The following is a 15,509-nucleotide window of genomic DNA, read 5'->3' on the forward strand; positions in this document are numbered from 1 at the left end:
ACAAGGGTCTCGCGCGAGCTGCTTGCCAGAACGAGAACTCAGGCTTGGGAAAGCTTCAACAGGTCATTAAAGCGACGAACGACAGCTGGTGAAGAAAATAGTTTTGGTTTCCCATTGACAGCTTCAGGGACTAGAGTGTGCAAAGAGGCAAAATTCTATCTGGAGTGCCATTTTTACCTCTGGTCTTTTTTTTTGCTCCGTCTTTCTTTTTCTCTGGCTGATTCCTCAGGACTTTGAATCTTCTCATGGGTATACCGCCAGAGCTGTTTCCTCTGAATACAAGTTTTATACGGAGAGACTGATAGACTATCAAGACTCTGCTGCCATCTGGTGGACTAAAGCATACACTCCTTTTTCTTTTCTTTTTTTTCCCTTTTGGTTGCTGGTATTTCTAGCACATTGGTTTTTTTTATCATCATTTTTATTCTATTTTTTAATCACCTTTCTTTCTATTATTATTCTTTTTCTTTTTAAACCCTCTTTTTGGCAATTTTTTAGCCCTGATTTACTTTCCCCCCCCTCTTTTTTCTCCTTTTTTGCTCTCAAACCACACCTAACACACCTTTATCTCTTTTTGCTTCTAGGGGCGCCTGACAGGTTAAGGTGCAGGTGCAGATAACCTGGACAAGCCCCCCATCTGTTGCTGATGAAACGCTGCAGACAAGAAGGGTTGAAGAAGTGAAGCGGAGTAAAGTTAGAACACCAAGGAGGCACTGCAGGATTGGAGGGTAGAACACTGGTGTAACTATTTTTCTATAACTTGGCTATAAAGTATATTGGGTATACCATTATATATGTTGATTTAATAGTGTTTTGTAATAACAGAGTTTTAAAAGTGACACATACCAGGTGACATAACCACTTGCCAATTAATATAATATAATCAATGAACCACAGATCTTGACGTGCAAAATATCAACCAAAAAACTGGATGTGAGACAAATCCCAAATGGGTGAAATATCTGGGAATTTACCTAGACAAAGACTTCCGAGAACTCTTCACTGGTAAGTATGAAAGACTATGGAAGATTATGCAACTGGATATCAAAAGATGGAATGAGTCAAAACTGTCCTGGTTGGCCCGAATGGCCACGGTTAAATGAACTTGTTGCCTAAATTTAACTTTTTGTTCCAAATGTTACTAATAGAGATCCAGGAGAAAACGCTGAGAAAATGGCAATCAGAGATCAATAAATTTATCTGGAGTGGAAAAAGGCCAAGGGTTGCTTTTAAAATACTTCAAGATGTGGAGAGAGGAGGTCAAGGTGTTCCTAATCTAAAACTATATAAAGACGCAGTAGCACTTACATATGTAGTGGACTGGATTCGGGAACCACATTCAAGAGAATTGGTATTTGAAAGAAAAACCTTGGGTAATAGCTTCCATGAAAGACTATGGCCAGCAGGAAAACAAAAAACAAAAAGCAGCAGCAAACACCTGGATTAGTGGACTCTTGAACGTATGGTCAAGATATAATAAGAGACTATCCCCAGCACCATCCATATTAAATCACCAATTGAGGCATATTTTGGGAAAGCTCAACAGAAAAGGCTGACTTGTCTCCAGTACAAAGACTTAATATCAAAGACCGGCAAGTTCAAGGATATACAAACAATAAAGAAAGGAGTAGAAATTCAATGGTTATATAACCAATTAATATCTAGATTTAAAGCAGAGTTTCAGCAACCGTTAAATCTAGAGGCTCCAATACCAGAGTTTGAAAACTTAGTAATCCAAGACAAACCACACTTACAGGGTCAAATATACAAATTGTTATTGGTATGAGACAGAAATGGAACGGGTTAAGCCATGTATGATCAAATGGATGCAAAATATTGAGACTAATGTGACAATGGAACAATGGGAGCTAGTATGGTCTAGAATACCAAAGTATACTAATAGTCAAACACTTAATTGCGCAAGTTTTGACCACTTCTGTTTCGGTCTTATATTTTAACAATATCTTGTATATGTGGCCTTGCAGATGTGATTTCTGTTGCAGGATAATTTCCTTGAATTCTGTGAGTTCCATGTTTATACTATCCTGTGTTTTAAATTCTGTTTTAAACCTGGATTTTAATTGATTATATTCTAACAATTTTATTAAAAATCCTTCTTGGGTTAATGTTTGCAGATCTTTCATTTTCTTTGTTTTTGATATAATTTGATATTTAAGACATGTGATCCTAGCTTGCTGGGAAAAAGTCATATATGCCTCTACGGGCGATTTTAGCTTGGAGGGAGACAGTCTTTCTTTATATTTTTGCCATATTTTAACAGCCCCATGTTTCCACGGATTTTTCTTTATTTTTTGTCTGGTCTTTAGATTTATTGATGGCTATAAGATTTCATGAAATCTAGTCCAAAAGTTTTCTCTATCCAGCACTAGGTCTTTGTTCGTTGGATCAATCATCCAGTCAGAAAGCATAGTCAACATGCCTGCATGTGAATATAATTTTAAATTTGGCAGGGCTAAACCTCTTCTTTTCTTGGCATCTTGTAGTATTTTAGCTGCTACTCTATGTTTTTTATATGCCCAGATAAAATTATGTAGCTCTGATTGCCATTTATTTATCTGTTTGTCGGCCAACGCTATAGGCAAAACTTGGAATAGGAAGTTGATCTTTGGTAGTGTGTTCATTTTTACTATTGCCATGCGAGCTGACCACGAAATCTTCATCTTTGCCCACCTTTCCAAGTCACTTTGGACCTTTTTCCATGTTCTCTCATAGTTATTTTCAGCAAACTAGTCAAATTTTATTTTATCAGTTTTGGATTAATTTCACATCCAGATAGTTGTTTAATGAGGTCTTTTTCATCATCGGTTATTCCTTGTAGAAATATTTTAGTCTTGGACTTGTTGATCTTGTATCCTACATGTCTGCCAAATAAATTTAATAGTTCAAACAATGTGGGAATTGAAGTAATAGGATCAGTTACAACACACACCACATCTTCTGCGTAGCATTTTATTCTAAACTCTTAGTTTCCTACTTTAAGCCCTTTTTTTTTTTTTGGAAAACATGGCGGCTGTGCCGGACGCAGGGGTTTAGAGCTCCGCCCTGCACCACTGGTTATGAGTGCCTGGGGACTACCAGGCACTCTCCCCCTGGCAATTTTTGGGGGACTGGGTTAGTTTCTTCCCCCCTTTCCCTTTCACTGAGTTGGCTTGGCAGTAACCTCAAGGAGGCAGCAACGCAAAGAAGGAAATAACAGCGGCCTAGCATGCCAATTACATCACCGAGCTCGCATCGGAGGCCACCCCAGCGTGAGTCAGCTGTGCTGGGGGAAGGTTGACCGACGTGAGCCTTAGGGGCGATTCAAGCTAGTGCCAGACTGCAGCACAGGATCCCAGGACGGTACAGAGCCCTGCGAAAGATCTTCTCTCCATCTGTTGGGCTGTGCGCCCCTTTCCCTAAGCTTGGAGCCCCCAGAGTATCCCCCCCTGATCCAGCTGCAGTGGGGGAGAAGAGGAAAATCGGCGCTTGCTGGGAGAGGAGGGTAACACGACGAAAGAACTACTTGCAGCTGGTCTCTCTGGGCTCCGGCTTGGTTCCTGGCTGGTGTGGTGGCAGAATGCGGCGGCGGCAGCGGAGGAGCATTTTGGAGTCTGGGGAGCCTGCTGTAAGAGTCGGGGGTCGTGCCTCAGTCTTTGGACCAGCGCGGGAACGGGAGGAGGCTCCCTGGCGGAGCTGCTTGCCCAGGGCCCTACGCGGTAGTTAAGGAGATCCCTCACCAGTGGAAGTGCGACCTGGAGGATGGGAAAGCCTTTGATGCTTTCACTTTAAGAGCGAAACCAAGACTGGAGGAGAGGAGAATTTGGTCCCCAGACTGCCACCCAGAGGCAACCGGAATATCTCCCAGAGCTTGGTCGCTGGGTTTAGCTTTGCCCTCTCGGGTTCCACCTAGTGGCTCTGGCCAGAACAGCATTTAGACCTGCTCCTTTCTTATTGCTGTCAATACTGACTTGCTGTGGATGGAAGGGTGATTTTTGAGATCTTCACCAAGAGAGGCTTGAGATTAGGTTAGGTCAGCTAATTAGAGAGGATCAGCCGGAGGACAGAGAGAACCCCTGAGATAGGCGGGATCTCACCCTGCGATCGGACACCTCTCGCTAGCTGCTAGAATTGGTGAGTGGGGGGAGGTGGGGTTGGGCGGGTGATAGTGTAAGTGGGCTGGGCAGGCTAGGGTGGGATGTAGTTGTAGGGAGAAGGACCTAGCTTAGGTGTATTAGTGCCCTCTCTTGGGGGGTAGGTGGGAGGAATTATGGAGGGAGAGTTCTGGTCAGGGGGGGAACATATAGAGGGGCTGGGATCCCGACGATCACGGGCCAGGGGCGCTATGGCTGGGGGAGGAGGTTGGACAACAGAAGGGTTGGGAGCACTGGTGACTCGTATAGGGCCCGGCCGTGGAAACACGTCCGGCGCTCTGGGTGTGCTCAATTCCCTTCTAACCTCCATCCCATCCCCAGGGATGTGAGGGTGGAGGCTAAGGGGAAAGTGGGTCTGACATTGGTCTTGTGCAATGCAAGGTCAATCAAGAATAAGGCTGCGACTCTGCAACACTTCTTTGCGGAGTCGAAGGCTGACCTTGCGTGCATAACGGAGACCTGGCTGAGAGATGGAGAGGAGGTGGCCTTGAGAGAATTGGCCCCAGCAGGTTACTCCATTCATCACCAATCCTGGACCCACAAAAGAGGAGGGGGGTGGCAAACTTGGTCCGGGAGGCTTTCTCCTACAGGGCTCTCCTGGGGCCGGAAAACGGTGGGGTGGAGTGTGTTGGTATTGAGTTGGGCTCAGTTGAGAGTTTGGCTATCTGGCTGGTATATTGCCTGCCCAACGCCCCGCCAGATGCCCTGCCCCACCTGCTGGAGGCTTCTAATCATGGGTGACTTCAACGTCCACGCGGACGCGCCCTCTTCAGGACTTGGCAGGGACCTGGTGTCATCCAAGGTGACACTGGGGCTCTCGCAATTTGTTGCTGGGCCCACCCATTATGCCGGTCACACGCTCAACTTGATTTTTGGCGCTGGGATAGAGGTGGATCTGGATACAGCTTTGGCTGTGCCGTGGTCAGACCACTATGCCCTGCGGGTCCGGCTCGAGATACCACCCCCTCTCCACTTGGGTGGCGGGCGTATTTTTGCTCATGGATCCGCTCGGTTTCCAGAATGCTCTGCGGGACCCAATGCCTCCTGGCGGCTCACTTGCGGCCATGGTGGGGGACTGGCAGTCCAGCCTGATGGCCGCCATAGATGAGATCGCCCATAAACGTCCTCTCTGCCCTCGACTCAAATGGGCCCCCTGGTACAAGGGGGTGCTCCGGGAGAAGACTCGTGATGAGGCTACAAGAACATCTTATCGCACGCTTATGAGGGCGTATGAGATGGCAGTGAAAGTGGCTAAACGTGAGTTTTTTGCCACGGATATCGCGTCCACAAGCTCTCGCCCGGCCCAATTATTCAGGGTAGTTAGATCACTCACTGCCCTTGAGAGGCGCCAAAACACTAGACAATTGGAAATCTGCTGCGAGGCATTTGCGAGCTATTTTGCAGATAAAGTCTTGTCACTCCACCGCGACCTTCCCGCCACAATTAATACAGTGAATGAACTGGAAACCTGTTGGCGCCATTGGTAGTGAGGTTTGATGGCTTCAGGCAGCTCTCTTCTTCTGAAGTGGACAAGTTGCTAGGTTCGGTCACGGCGACCACCTGCCCCCTCGACTCCTGTCCTTCTTGGCTCCTCAAGGGAGGTGGCCAGAAGATAGGAGGCCAACTCAGAGACATCATCAACTCCTCCCTAGGTATGGGAAAGTTTCCTGAGCGTCTCAAGGAGGCGGTGGTCCACCCTCTCCTGAAGAAACCATCGCAGGATCCGCTGGACCTGCTAACTACTGCCCAGTGTCACATTTAGCGTTCCTGGGCAAGGTGGTGGAGAGGGCTGCAGCGGACCAGCTCCTTGGAGGAAACTTCAGCACTCGATCCATATCAGTCTGGCTTCTGCCCTGGCCACGGGATGGAGACAGTTTTGGTCACCCTGCTGGATGACTTATGTTGCCAGCTGGATAGAGGCGGGTCAGCCGTGTTGGTCCTTTTAGACCTATCGGCGGCCTTTGACATCGTGGACCACAGTTGGTCCATCGCCTGGCCGGTACGGGGATACAGGGCACAGCCTTGTGCTGGATACGCTCCTTCCTCCAGAACTGGTCCCAGAGAGTTGTTGTGGGGGAAGAGTTCTCGTGGCCCTATAGACTCCATTGCGGGGTCCTTCAGGGTGCAGTCCTCTCCCCCACATTGTTTAACATCTTTATGCACCCTCTGGCCCAGCTGATATGGAGTTTTGGGCTGGGTTGCCATCAGTACGCTGATGACACCCAGCTCTATCTCCTAATGGACGGTCATCCGAACTCCCCCCTGGAACCATTGGGCAGATGTTTGGAAGCAGTGTCTGAATGGTTCGAGCAGAGTCACCTGAAACTCAACACTCCAAGACAGAGGTCCTGTGGCTGGGGAGAAGGGGGCGGGAACAGGCAGCGCGTCTACCCACCCTAGCAGGGGTGCAACTTAACATCATGCCCCAAGCTAGGAATTTGGGTGTGACCATTGATGCCTCCCTGACTACGGAGGTTCAGGTCAAGAGAGTAGCGGGCCAGGCATTTTTCTATCTTCGCCAGGCTCGGCTACTAGTGCCCTACCTGTTCCCTGACCACTTGGCCACAGTGATCCATGCAACAGTCACCTCCAGAATAGATTTCTGTAACTCGCTCCACGCAGGCCTACCCTTGTCCCTGACCCGGAAACTACAGCTGGTGCAAAATGCAGCTGCCAGGGAACATCTTGGAGGGCCCACATCCAGCCAGTGCTGAGGCAGCTGCATTGGCTGCCAATTGCTGCTCGGATCTGGTTCAAGGTTTTGGTTTTAACCTTCAAGGCCATATGCAGGTTGGGACCCACATACCTGAGGGACCGCCTACCGCTCTATGCCCCCCGCAGGGTCTTACGCTCTGTGGGTGAGAACCTGTTGGTCGTCCCCGGCAAGAAGGAAGTGCGCCTAGCCTCGACCAGGGCCAGGGCTTTTTCGGTCCTGGCCCCTACCTGGTGAAATGAGCTCCTGGGTGATCTGCGGGCCCTGCGGGATTTGTCAGCTTTCCGCAGGGCCTGTAAAATGGAGCTCTTCCACCAGGTCTATGGTTGAGGCTGGGGTCAGCGAATCAGGGCCATCGCTCCCCGCCTAGGAGTTGGAGTGTACGCTACTCCCCTATCCTTTCCACTGCTTTGATAATTGGGGGAGGGATGGGATTTTTAGCTGTCATGTTAGTAGATTGATGTTTTAATGGGAATTTTAATGGGGTTAGTTGTTGTGACCTGCCTCGAGCTTGTCGGGAGAGGCGGGAAATAAATCTAAAATAATAATAATAATAATAATAATAATAATAATAATAATAATAAATCATCTGATGCATGTATTTTTGTTGCCAGCATTTCCAGAATTAGATTGAAGAGTAGCGGTGATAGCGGGCAGCCCTGTCTTGTCCCTCTTTTGATTTTAATGATATCTTCTGTCAGCAGACCGTTTACTAGGATTCTTGCCTCTTGCTGGGAATAGATTTTGGCCACCAACTTCAAAAAAATGTCTCCGCAGTCCAAATTTTGCAGCGTTTCCATTAGGAAATTCCAGAGGACATTATCGAATGCTTTTTCGGCATCAAGAAAAAGAAATGCTGTCTGGAGTTTTTGCTGTTTGGCAAAATCCATTGCACTTAAGACAAATTTTATATTATGCCTCATTAATCTTCTGGGCATAAAGCCCGTTTGATCTATATTCACCACTTCTCCAATACATTTTTAAAATCTTTCTGCTAATATTTTTGTAAAGATTTTATAATCATTATTTAACAGCGATATGGGCCTATATGAGTGAGGAGAAAGGCAATCTCCCCCTTCCTTAAAAATTAAAGAAATGCGAGCTTGGTTCCATGAGTCTGGTAACTTTTTGTTTCCTTCCTCAATTACTTCATTTAATAATAGAAGCAGTATTGGAGTAACCACATGTACATTTTTTTTGTAATAGATCGATGTTAGACCATCTGGCCCTGGCACTTTTTGAACTTTAGTTGACTTTATTGTTTCATGTATTTCCTGAGTTGTTATCTTCTGGTTTAAAATTCTTTTATGATAGTCTGTAAACTGTTTTAATGGTATATCGGTGTTATCTGTTAGATTTTCTTCTTGTTGATACAACTGCTGAAAGAATTTGGTGAGGCATTTTTGTATTTCTAGTTCATTCATATACTCTTTTCCTTTGGTTTTTAGTTAAACAAACTGCTTTGTTTTTGTGATTTCACTCTTAGTTTCTGCGCCAGCCATCTGCCCGGCTTGTCTGCCCACTCAAATTCTTTTGCTTCAGATACTCCAGTTTTTTTCTCATGTCTTACAGAGGATCCCTGCAATCAATCTGAAATTCTCTATGAATGAAAAAGACCCCACAGGTCAAATAGAAAAAGGCCATTTGTCATGACTCTCTCATTCTCAAGTAACATGGTTTTTGACATTCCATGTGGAGGAGATTTTGTGGATGATGTAGAGTCAGAATGACAACTGGAATGTCTTCACTGTTGAGGTTAGTGTATGCTTGGAGCCTCCCCCCACCCCTATGTGCCATTCCAGTCTGTCTTCTGCAGCTCCTCACATCATCTCACAACTCACACGACACCCACTAATTTTCAGCAGTATTTCTTTAGTTGTTTTGCCTGGGAAGAAGTAGTATCATGATGGCCTGTTCCTCCCTTGCTAGGGTGACTGTGGTGGTCATTATGGAGCCACCCAGAAACAACGATTGTGGAAAGGGAAGAAGGAGCCATCACGAATGCTATTCTTCTCTGAACTTTGGTTGTAACAATGCAAGAGGCGCAGCAGGTCATGGGAGTGCAGCGGGAGTAATGGAAGATTGATGGGGTGTATGGAGGCATACCGTAGAAGTTGGGACTGAATAGAGAAGAGAAGAGAGGGTGGAAGAATGGAGGAAATATGTTGAAACATGCATATATCTGAGGAAGTCAGTGTCATCGTGCATAGTGAGCGGAAGGGTGGATTGAAAGACACTGGTGTTATGTCTTCTTGGAAGAGAAGGATTTTCAGCTTGCATATTCAGTAAAATCTGGTTGTTTTTGTTTTTCAAAAATCACACCTAAGGCTGTTTTGCTTCCCAATAGGACCACACTATTCTGGTCGTTTCGGATGCACTGACCTCTCATTTCTACCCAAATTTATAATAACTGCAACAAAAGGAAACTGAAGAGTCGTTATGGCTGTATTATCTAATTTCATTAAACCTTTTTTTCCTGATAGGTTGTTGCACGAACAGAAAAAGATTCTCATATTGTTGCCTTTTCACATGAATTGGTCCCTTGTCCTGTGACTGAGGATATGACATTGCCTCAAGTGTTACAGAAAATGTCTGAGTTATAGAAAGCTTTGGATTGAATTATTTTTATTTAATATGTAAAAAATGCATTTAATTGTTAATAGTAAAGTGTTCTTATCTGTGCCTTCTGTTTTACTGTGCCTGCTGTGTGACAGTAGTGGTGGCTATGTTCTCCATCATGCCGTCAGTCATACGTTATGCTGTATACCCATGACGTTTTATGTAAACTGCCCTGAGCCTTATGGGAGGGTGATATAGAAATTCAAGAAAATGAATAACATCACCCTTGGATCCAGGCAGAGTTGTCTGGTGGGGCTTTTCCAGGATGGGAGGGGTAATAAATGCCTTATTGTGAGAGGCTTTAGTTCAGCTGCTTTGAACTAGAGGTGCATGTACACAGCTGGGCTTCCCAACCATATTCTGCATGATAGCACCACTTGAAGCCTGAAGAATGTTTCAGGGGGTTCTCAGCAGTATAAAAAACAAGTTACGAAAGGCTGCCCTAAGTGATAGCTTCAACCAAGAGAGTACATTGCTGTACATTTATTTTATATTTATTTACAACATTTATAGTCCGTATGTCTCACAGGGACTCCAGTGGAGCACATATAGTCAGCCAGTACAGTCAACAAAATGGCACATTCCGTAAGCAATGCCTTAAGATTGTAGAAGTCTGGAACCACCAGAAAGAGCTGAAGCACAGCATATGTATGAATACGTTCAAGTGGCACAGGAATTACATAATAAGATTCTACTTACAATAAGCTGTACACAGTGATATAGGCCACAATTTCTAATTATTTATCCAAACAAATTGTATTCAGTGTTACCTTATTTCCTGTCCCAAAAGACCTGGGTTGAATTGTTCCATTGTTTCTGGAAAGCTGGGAGCATGGAAACTGTCTTGATCTCCTCAGGCAGGTCAATCCACAAGGCTAGACCTACAACATGGAAAACAGGTGTACAGGCAGTTCACTATGACCACCTGCAGAAGCCCCCGTAATGTTGGAGCAGAGAGGAAGAGGCGGTCCTACAAATAAGAGGGGGCAAGGCCACCAAGGGCTGTGTATGTGATAGCCAGCATCTTAAACTGAACCTAGTGGTGGATTCTCTTTGATTTCTCAGTGGTTTTCATTACCATCAGTTATGGGGTCCTGCTGAGAAGCTTGCTGGGTTGTGGGAGGGCATTGATTGTGCTTTGGTGGTTCTTCTCTTACATGACCCAGCCAATTTCATGAGGTAGTGTTGGGTGACTAGTACTTAGCCCTGTGGCATTTATGTTGTAGAATCCTACAGGAGTTCATCTTGTATCTCATGCTGTTTAATATCTACACGAAAAAGCTCGAAAAGATTACCTAGGAGAGTAATAGTAGCTTGTGAGCTACATGTGGTTCTTTCACATGTTACTTGCATCTCTTCTTGCAATTTTGGTGCACATGGAAGAGATGTGAAACAGGAGGAGGGGAAGAGACAGAAACTGAGGTGGGCAAGAAAGGCAGGAGAATGGAGGAGGTAAAAAGGAGAGACAGGAGAGGAATCGTCTTTGTCAAGAGAGAACTAATCCTGGGTAAAGCTACAAAAAAGAACACACAAGTACAAATAAATACTTCTGGTCTGTTTTATGAGAATCATTTAACCCTTTTTAACCTTTTTATCATCTGGCCAGGCTTTTAATTGTACATTTTAATGATTTTATTTACATTTTTATTATGTTTTACTTCATAAGCTGTCTCAAGGACAGTCTCTGGAGGGACAGTGTCTGCATTTTCTAAAGAATGTGAATGTGAATTGTTTTTTGTAGTAAATGCTTCTGGGTAACAAGTAACAGCTATGAATTCTTGTCCTAGTCTTTTCGATTTCAGTAAATGTTGATGTTTAATATTCATAGGCGTCTCTTATAGGCATATAATATCTGGTTTTAGTCTTTTGAGCTGGTTAAAGATTTTCTGTCTTTTGCTTAATATGTTCAAACCATTAACGTTAACCCAAATAATTTTCAGCGTTTCCATATGCTATGATAAATTTTATATAATATGATGATCTACTATATCCAAAAGATCTCACTGTTCTATTTTGTTGAACGTTGTTCTGTTTATTGTTGAACTTTGTCCGATGTGACGGTATTGGCCAGCTCTTGTGCTTGTTTCTATGGTTTTCTTATCCGATGGCAGTATCACCTCTAGAGTAACGATCCCCAACCTGTGGGCCACGGACCACATGTGGTCCTTCGACTAATTGGAGGTGGGCCCTGAAGGACGCCTTCTCCCTCCCCTGGCCCTTTACTTCATCCCCCCCACCCCTTTACAACATACTTCATTGTTGTGGTGTCTTTGTATCTTATTTTGAAGGGATGTTTAAACATTACCATAGCGATCAGAGAGAGCTAGGGCAGTGGTTGAGAGTAAAGGAGTAAACTACCCCCTCCTCACCGGGCCTCAGTAAAAGGCATTGAGTGGTCCCCGGTGAGTGGTCCCCGGCGTTGAGTGGTCCCTGGTGATAAAAAGGTTGGGGACCATTGCTCTAGAGCACATGGAATTCTCCAGAAATGTTCTTCCTTAATAAGATTTGTCTTAGGAAGTGGAATTGAGCTCTCTTACATAGCGTTTCAGCTGGGAGATCCTGGAACATTTGTATTTCTTGTTTGTCTATTTTGAATGGTTCTGTATGATTTTTAAGTTGGAATGTGTTTTTTTGTACTTTTACAAGCAAAGCTAGTCAGTATATCCCTTGGCTGATCCTTCCATTTTTCTCCCTTGTAATTAATTCTGTAGATCTTCTCTAGGGAGATTTCCTCCCCTGGTAAATATTCTTGTAGTTCTTTTGTAAGTTCTGATCTTAAATCTTACCTCCCAAAAGATTCTTTAATTCCTCTAAATCTCAGATTTCTAGATCTGTTCTCCACTTCTAATATCTCCAACTTTACCTCTACCGATTTCTTCCAAGTTTGTAGACTTTCAATCTCTTTCTCTTGTTCCTCTAATCTCTTTCTATTATCTTCAACTACCACTTTCAGTCCTTCGATCTTCTCAGTTAGCTCTTGTTTACAGGTTTGTATTTCTTTAAGAATTTCTTTAGATTGTTGTTTTAGCAAATTTTCCGTTGAGGTCTTTATAGCCTTACTTTGTTTTTCTAGTAGTCTAATCAATTGTGACATCCCTATTACTCTCTCCTCCTCTTAATCTTCTTCCTCTGTTGCCACCTCAATTCCCTTCACCTTCTTTGTCTTTTCTTTCAACTCTTTTATTTTTTTGGTTTTGGCTGCTCCCGCCATCACCCGCCATCACCCTTTTCCTTTTCCAAAAAGCTATAATATCTGTTGTTAATTTTTAAATAGGTTGTCTTAGGTATCTTAAATAGTTGTCTTAGGTATCTTCCTTTCCTTCCTTTCCTTTTTCTGCATGTACCGACCACAAAATTAGTTGTGTGTCAACAGTAATTTGTGCGCCTTCAATTCAAATTGACTAACTTTAATTGTATATAGTTAATCAATACCCCCTTATTATCTTATAGCCAATACTTAGCAATGTGTATATAGCTGTGTCCCTACTACAGCCAAAACAGAGTACAAAGCAAAATATCAAAAGCAAAATATCAAAAATCAACCTTTCTTTTTTGTTATTAGCCTTTCCACAATCCAGACCTATATCTCCTGAGCCTATTTATCAGTATATGTATTTTGTCATTTTATGGCTTTATAATCTAATAACACAAATAATCTAAACACTATCACAGTATATATATTTACTTTTTCTATATATTTACTAATATATTTACTTATTCTATAGCTCTATAAATTCTCAACACTTATAACATCAAAATGCCAATATAATTTGTCCCACAATCCCACAAGTTCTGTATAGTTTCCTCAATATGCTCTATATTCCTATGTTTGGAAGATATTAAAATTATGTGACACTTATTTATTTATTGATTGATTTATTTATTTATTATATTTTGATACCACCCTCCCTGGAGGCTCAGGGCGGTTTATATCAAACATATAAATAATACATGGAACAGTCTTCATTAATATTCATACATAATAATAATAACAGTGGTTGTAACAGAAAACAGTATAGTGAACAGTATAACAACAATAATATTATAACAGTATAACAATGCAACCGTGCAAATGGCACAACAGGTCCAGAGCACTCTGGTGGAGTTCTGGGAGGAAGGGGGGAGAGCGGGGGCCCTTCATTCGCTGTTGGTTGTGCCTGGTCTCAACCAAATGCCTGGCGGAAGAGCTCCTTTTTGCAGGCCCTGCGCAACTGTTTAAGCTCCGTCAGGGCCCTGATCTCTTCTGGAAGCTCATTCCACCAGGTGGGGGCCAGGACAGAGAATGCTCTGGCCCTGTTCGAGACCAGGCGGACTTCTTTAGGGCCAGGGACCATTAGCCGGTTGGTGGCGGAGGAGCGCAGAGGTCTTTTGGGGGCATAGGCAGGGAGGCGGTCCCTCAGGTACACTGGGCCCTGACCACGAATGGCCTTGAAGGTAATTACCGGAACCTTTAGTCTGATCCGGAATTCAACTGGCAGCCACTGCAGTTGGTGGAGAATGGGCTGGATGTGGGACCTCCACGGTGTTGCTGTGAGGATCCTGGCCGCTGCATTTTGGACCAGCCGTAGTATCAGGTCAAGGCTAAGGGCAGGCTTGCATAGACCAAGTCCAGTCTAGAGGTGACCGTCGCATGGATCACTGTGGCTAAGTGTTCCGGAGCCAGGTAGGGCGCTAGTAGTTTGGCTTGGCGGAGATGGTAGAATGCCAGCCGCGCCATCTTTGTGATCTGGGCTTCCATTGTAAGGGAAGCATCCAGAATCACGCCTAGGTTCCTGGCGGAGTCCAGGTTTCTGTCAAGCACGCCAGGTCCACTCTTTGCTCTGTAGAGAGCTGTACACCATCCAGGGCAGGCAGGCGCGCTTCCTCACATGGTCCCTTCCTACCCAGCCACAGGACCTCCATCTTTGAAGGATTGAACTTCAGGCAACTCTGCTTGATCCATCTTGTCACTGCTTCCAGGCAGCTGGCTAATGCTTCTGGGGGGAGTCAGGGTGGCCATCCATCAGGAGGAAGAGCTGGGTGTCATCGGCATATTGATGGCAACCCAGCCCAAACCTCCATACCAGTTGTGCAAGAGGGCGCATAAAGATGTTGAATAGGATAGGAGAGAGGACCGCAACTTGTGGGACTCCACAAGTAAGTTGTTGGCAGTCTGATGTTTTCTCTCCTATTGCAACCCTCTGTACACGATCCCGGAGGAAGGAGATCAGCCATTGGAGGGCTGTCTCTCGTATTCCGGCATCGATGAGACGGCGAGCTAGAAGCTCGTGATCGACTGTGTCGAACGCTGCTGAGAGGTCTAGTAATATCAGCAGTGCCGACCCGCCTCGGTCCAACTGGCGACGGAGGTCGTCCGTCAGGGTGACTAGCGCTGTCTCTACCCCATGACCAGGCCGGAAGCCTGACTGGGATGGGTCTAGGACCGAAGCTTCTTCCAGGTACTCTGTTAGTTGGTTTGCGACAGCCCTTTCTATCATCTTCCCCAGAAACGCTAAATGCGAGACAGGTCGATAATTGTTGGGCTCTCATGTGTCTAAGGATGTTTTTTTCAGCAGTGGGTGTACCACAGCCTCTTTTAGTCCCTCCGGGAATTCTCCCGTTGTGATAGATTGATTATCTCCCGGAGGGGGCCCTTTATCCTTATGTCAGCTGTTCTTAAGAGCCAGGATGGGCAAGGGGCATGTGGTTGGCCTCGCTGTTGCTAGTATCCTGTCCATCGGTCAGCGTGAGTCATCTGAAGCTACTCAGGGTTTTCTCCAAAGATGGCCAAAGGGTCTCTAGTTCACTTTCTGTATCTAAGGTTGGAGGGAGGTCATGGCGGAGTGTCGAGATTTTATCTGCAAAGTGACTCGCAAATGCCTCACAGCTGATATCCAATTTGCTAGTGTTTTGTTTTGTTGCCCTTCAGCCAGGACAATGAGAGACCGAACTACCTTAAACAATTGAGCCGGGCATGCAGATGCGATGGTAGCCGAGTAAAAATTGCATTTGACTGACTTCACCGCCATCTCATAGGCCTTCATTTG

General features: G+C 44.9%; 1 long non-coding RNA gene across 1 annotated transcript; it reads left to right on the forward strand.

Annotated features, from left to right (window-relative positions):
* Positions 1–23: 23 nt before the first annotated feature.
* On the forward strand, positions 24–11,707 carry LOC143834802 (uncharacterized). The gene is made up of 3 exons (XR_013229898.1): positions 24–741; positions 8,437–8,619; positions 9,348–11,707. It is a non-coding gene; the product is annotated as an uncharacterized LOC143834802 (long non-coding RNA).
* The last annotated feature ends 3,802 nt before the right edge of the window (positions 11,708–15,509 follow it).

This window comes from Paroedura picta, chromosome 4 (genome assembly GCF_049243985.1).
Source record: "Paroedura picta isolate Pp20150507F chromosome 4, Ppicta_v3.0, whole genome shotgun sequence".
NCBI classification, from domain to species: Eukaryota; Metazoa; Chordata; class Lepidosauria; order Squamata; family Gekkonidae; genus Paroedura; species Paroedura picta.